This window comes from Mesoplodon bidens, assembly GCF_964165515.1.
Source record: "Mesoplodon bidens genome assembly, chromosome: 8".
NCBI lineage: Eukaryota > Metazoa > Chordata > Mammalia > Artiodactyla > Ziphiidae > Mesoplodon > Mesoplodon bidens.
Genome location: NC_138165.1, coordinates 46,256,777 through 46,262,776, shown reverse-complemented (window position 1 = coordinate 46,262,776; position 6,000 = coordinate 46,256,777).

Genomic DNA, 6,000 nt, shown 5'->3' with positions numbered 1-6,000 from the left:
TCCCTGGCTCCACTGGCTCACCCAATGTTTATTCAGCACTTATTGTGTACCAGACACTTTGCTAGACAGTGGGGATTCAAACATCAGCAAAAGCAGAAGCAGCACAGCCCCTGCCCTCATGGAGTTTTTAAACCAGTGGGAAGACAGATATTAATCAAATACCACAGATTCATGTAAAATTGCAACTCTGATAAGAGCAAAGAAAAAAAAAGACACTCAGAACACCCAGAATTACCAAAACATTTAAGAAGGGAACCTCACAGAAATGTTCAGGAAAGAGAAACTGAGAGTGTGGCAGTGTGACTACAGCACAGAGCATACACTCATTCCTGCTGCCCAAATCCTTCTGATACACTGAGCCTCCTAGAAGCCCTTCTGTTCAACTCAGCAGTAAGTTGTGATCACTTAGTTGATTCACCCTAGACTTTGTGTATATCATTTTTATGCCCTTTCTCTTGCTCTACCTCTTATCTAATCTTCCCTTTAGATAATAATCAACTCAAGGTTAGAGACTCTAATATCAAATCTTTGTATTTTTTTGGTCATTTTCTGGAACAATGCTTTGGACAGAGTAGGTGCTCATTAACTACATATTTACTAAATATGTACTTAAATTTCCCAAACATGTGTCTAAATAATATATGCTCTGATGAAATTTTCATGAGATAAACAAAAAATACTATAGAAAAAATTAGATGATGCTACAATCTGTAAAACAGACAACCAGTCTCTAGACTATTGAAAACTGATTAGGCATCTACAGGAGAAGGAAATAAAAACAACTATCTATATGTATGTATGTATTGCATAATAGTGAAAAGCACATGCTTTGGAATCAGGCTACCTGGTTTCAAATGCAACCTCCACCAATTACTAGTTGTGTGACCTTAGGCAAATAATCTTTAAAATGGGAATGATACTCATAGCACCTACCACATAGGACTGGGTGAAGATTAATCAAGCTAAAATATGTAAAGCATTTGAAACACAGTGTACATTGACATAAGCCTCAAGAACCTGTCAGTCCTCAATCACATGGGAGAGGTTTGGTTGTCACTTCTCAAGTTCTCTCTCCCAACTCCCCCAAATCAGGCTTGGGTGATCATCAGGGCTCTGCATGGAACACATGTGGCAAGATCAGGTGCTAAACAGAAGAGAGAGTCATCACAGGGAACTCACAAGATGGGGTAAGGAAACAAAGCATCAGAGGCAGACAGAGGTGGATTCAAATCTACCTCTACCAAGTTATTCCAGCTCTCAGAACCTCAGTGTCCTCTCTTGCAGAATGGAATTGTTGCAAGGATTAGAGAATGGGGCCTGGCTTTTATGGTATAACCTCTAGGCCCCAGGGAAAACCCTCTCCTCCTCAGAGTCCTCAATAAAGTGAGATATCCCTTTACCAGAAACTAAGATTGATTCCATGATAACTTGGTAAAAAGTTCCCTTTATACCAAGGTATGTATATATTCTATTGTTCAGAAAGCAAGACACTCAGTGATATAGATTCACTGTCTCTCTCTTCAAACAAGAAGGCTTGATGTCTACCAGAAGAGTCTCTTTACCGCTACTGAAACTACTAATTGTTTTATACTTTCATTTACTTTCCATATACCTGGCCAAATTCTCATGTTAAAATTCTTTTAATTAAAAAATATTTATACCTATCTATTATCTTAGAGAAGCTCCTAGCAATTCTGTTGATTCTGAGAAATGCAATATTGCTTTTGGCATCTAATTATCACTTTCAAAATGTAGAGATTCAGGGGCATATTTTTATGATGCCTCATGACATCCTAACAATGTGTTACTGTTTAGACTTTCTCTGACAGCCTGTTCATAGTCAGTGGCTGCTTTTCTAAAACAAGACCTCTATGACCTCATCGGGACCTTTTACATCTAGAAGGCAGATACAAGAAAACAAAAAATTTAAAAATATATATAGACAGAGGAAATGTTACCACAGAACGGCTGTGGGTGGCGACCTTACTGAGTTTACTCAGGTCTCACCAGCCAGAACAGTGCCAGGCTCCCAGAGGATGCTGTCAGCATAGAAGTCATGTGGCTGACAGGGTCTTGGTGCTCCAGCCTGGTGTCAGGCCTGAGTCTCTGAGGTGGGAGAGCCGAGTTCAGGACACTGGACCACCAGAGACCTCCCGGCCCCAATGTAACATCAATCATCAGGAGCTCTCCCAGAGACCTCTGTCTCAATGCTACAACCCATCTCCACCCAACGTCCAGCAAACTCCAGTGCTGTACAACCCATGCCAAACACTAGCAAGACAGGAACAAAACCCCACCCATTAGCAGAGAGGTTGCCTAGAATAATACTAAGCTCACAGACATGCCAAAACACACCACAGAATGAGGCCCTGCCCAACAAAAGACAAGATCCAGACCCACTCACCAGAATAGAGGCACCAATCCCCTCAGCCAGGAAGCCTACACAAGCCACTGAACCAACCTTGCCCACTGGGGGCAGACACCAAAAACAACAGGAACTACGAACCTACAGCCTGTGAAAAGGAGACCCCAAACAGAGTAAGTTAAACAAAATGAAAAGACAGAGAAATATGCAGCAAATGAAGGAGCAAGGTAAAAACCCACCAGACCAAACAAATGAAGAGTAAACAGGCACTCTACCTGAAAAAGAATTCAGAGTAATGATAATAAAGATGATCCAAAATCTTGGAAATAGAATGGAGAAAATACAAGAAACATTAACAAGAACTAAAGAGCAAACAAACAATGATGAACACAACAAATGAAATTTAAAATTCTCTAGAAGGAATCAATAGCAGAATAACTGAGGCAGAAGAACGGATAAGTGACCTGGGAGATAAATAGTGGAAATAACTACTGCAGAGCAGAATAAAGGAAAAAGAATGAAAAGAATTGAGGACAGTCTCAGAGACCTCAGGGACAACATTAAACACACCAACATTCGAATTATAGGCATCCCAGAAGAAGAAGAGAAAAAGAAAGGGTCTGAGAAAATATTTGAAGAGATTATAGTTGAAAACTTCCCTAACATGGGAAAGGAAAGAGTCAATCAAGTCCAGGAAATACAGAGTCCCATGTAGGATAAATCCAAAGAGAAACATGCAAAGACACATATTAATCAAACTATCAAAAATTAAATACAAAGAAAAAATATTAAAAGAAGCAAGGGAAAAGAAACAAATAACATACAAGGGAATCCCCACAAGGTTAACAGCTGATCTTTCAGCAGAAACTCTGCAAGCCAGAAGGGAGTGGCAGGACATATTTAAAGTGAAGAAAGGGAAAAAGGTACAACCAAGATTACTCTACCTAGCAAGAATCTCACTCACATTCGACGGAGAAATTCAAACCTTTACAGACAAGCAAAAGTTAAGAGAATTAGGCACCACCAAACTACTTTTACAACAAATGCTAAAGGAACTTCTCTAGGCAGGAAACACAAGAGAAGGAAAAGACCTACAATAACAAACCCATAACAATTAAGAAAATGGTAATAGGAATATACATATCAATAACTACTTTAAATGTAAATGGATTAAATGTTCCAACCAAAAGGCACAGACTGGCAGAATGGATACAAAAAAGAGACCTGTATATGTGCTGTCTAAAGAAATCCACTTCAGACCTAGGGACACATAGAGACTGAAAATGAGGGGATGGAAAAAGATATTCCATGCAAATGGAAATGTAAAGTAAGCTGGAGTAGCAATTCTCATATCAGACAAAATAGACTTTAAAATAAAGACTATTACAAGAGACAAAGAAGGACACTACATAATAATCAAGGGCTCAAACAAAGAAGAAGATATAACAATTGTAAATATTTATGAACCCAATATAGGAGCACCTCAATACATAAGGCAAATGCTAACAGCCATAAACGGGGAAATTGACAGTAACACAAAAATAGTAGGGAACTTTAATACCCCACTTTCACCAATGAACAGATCATCCAAAATGAAAATAAATAAGGAAACACAAGCTTTAAATGACACATTAAACAAGGTGGACTTAATTGATATTTATAGGACATTCCATTCAAAAACAACAGAAAATACTTTCTACTCAAGTGCTCATGGAACATTCTCCAGGATAGATCATATCTTGGGTAACAAATCAAGCCTTGGTACATTTAAGAAAACTGAAATCATATCAAGTATCTTTTCTGACCACAACGCTATGAGACTAGATATCAATTACAGGAAAAAATTTGTAAAATATACAAACACATGGAGGCTAAACGATACACTATTAAATAATCAAGAGATCACTGTAGAAATCAAAGAAGAAATAAAAAAATACCTAAAAACAAATGACAATAAAAACACGACGACCCAAAACCTATAGGATGCAGCAAAAGCAGTTCTAAGAGGGAAGTTTATAACAATACAATCCTACCTCAAGAAACAAGAAAAAGCTCAAGTACACAACCTAACCTTACACCTAAGGCAATTAGAGAAAGAAAACAAAAAAACCCCAAAGTTAGCAGAAGGAAAGAAATCATAAAGATCAGATCAGAAATAAATGAAAAAGAAATGAAGGAAACAATTGCAAAGACCAATAAAACTAAAAGCTAGTTCTTTAAGAAGATAAACAAAATTGATAAACCATTAGCCAGACTCATCAAGAAAAAAAGGGAGAAGACTTAAATCAACAGAATTAGAAATGAAAAAGAAGAAATAACAGCTGACACTGCAGAAATACAAGGAATCTTGATAGATTACTACAAGCAAATATATGCCAATAAAATGGACAACCTGGAAGAAATGGACAAATTCTTAGAAAAGCACAGCCTTCTGAGACTGATCCAGGAAGAAATAGAAAATATAAACAGACTAATCACAAGCACTGAAATTGAAACTGTGATTAAAAATCTTCCAAAAAACAAAAGCCCAGGACCAGGTGACTTCACAGGCAAAGTCTATCAAAACTCTTACAAAATACAGCAGAGGGAGGAACACACCAAAACTCAATTTAAGAGGCCACCATTACCCTGATACCAAAAGCAGACAAAGAAGTCACAAAAAAAGGAAACTAGGGTTTCCCTGGTGGCACAGTGGTTGAGAGTCCGCCTGCCAATGCAGGGGACTCGGATTTGTGCCCCGGTCTGGGAAGATCCCACATGCAGCAGAGCGGCTGGGCCCATGAGCCATGGCCACTTAGCCTGTGCGTTCGGAGCCTGTGCTCCGCAACAGGAGAGGCCACAACAGTGAGAGGCCCACGTACCACAAAAAAAAAAAGAAAAAAAAAAACCCAAACTACCAGCCGATATCACTGATGAACATACATGGAAAAATCCTCAACAAAATACTAGCAAACAGAATCAACAGCACATTAAAAGGATCATACACCATGATCAAGTGGGGTTTATCCCAGGAATTCAAGGATTCTTCAATATATGCAAATCAATCAATGTGATACATCATATTAACAAATTGAAGGAAAAAACCACATGATCATCTCAATAGATGCAGAAAAAGCTTTTGACAAAATTCAACACCCATTTATGATAAAAACTCTCCAGAAAGTAGGCATAGAGGGAACCTACCTCAATTTAATAAAGGCTATATGACAAACCCACAGCCAACATCATTCTCAATGGTGAAAAACTGAAAACATTTCCTCTAAGATCAGGAATAAGACAAGGTTGTTCACTCTCACCGCTATTATTCAAGACAGTTTTGGAAGTTTTAGCCACAGCAATCGGAGAAGAAAAAGAAATAAAAGGAACATAAATTGGAAAGAAGTAAAACTTGTCACTGTTTGCAGATGACATGATACTATACATAGAGAATCCTAAAGATGCTACCAGAAAACTACTAGAGCTAACCTATGAATTTGGTAAAGAAGCAGGGTACAAAATTAATGCACAGATATCCCTTGCATGCCTATACACTAATAACAAAAAATCTGAAAGAGAAATTAAGGAAACACTCCCATTTACCAGTGCAAGAAAAAGAATAAAATACCTAGGAATAAACTTACCTAAGTTGGCAAAAA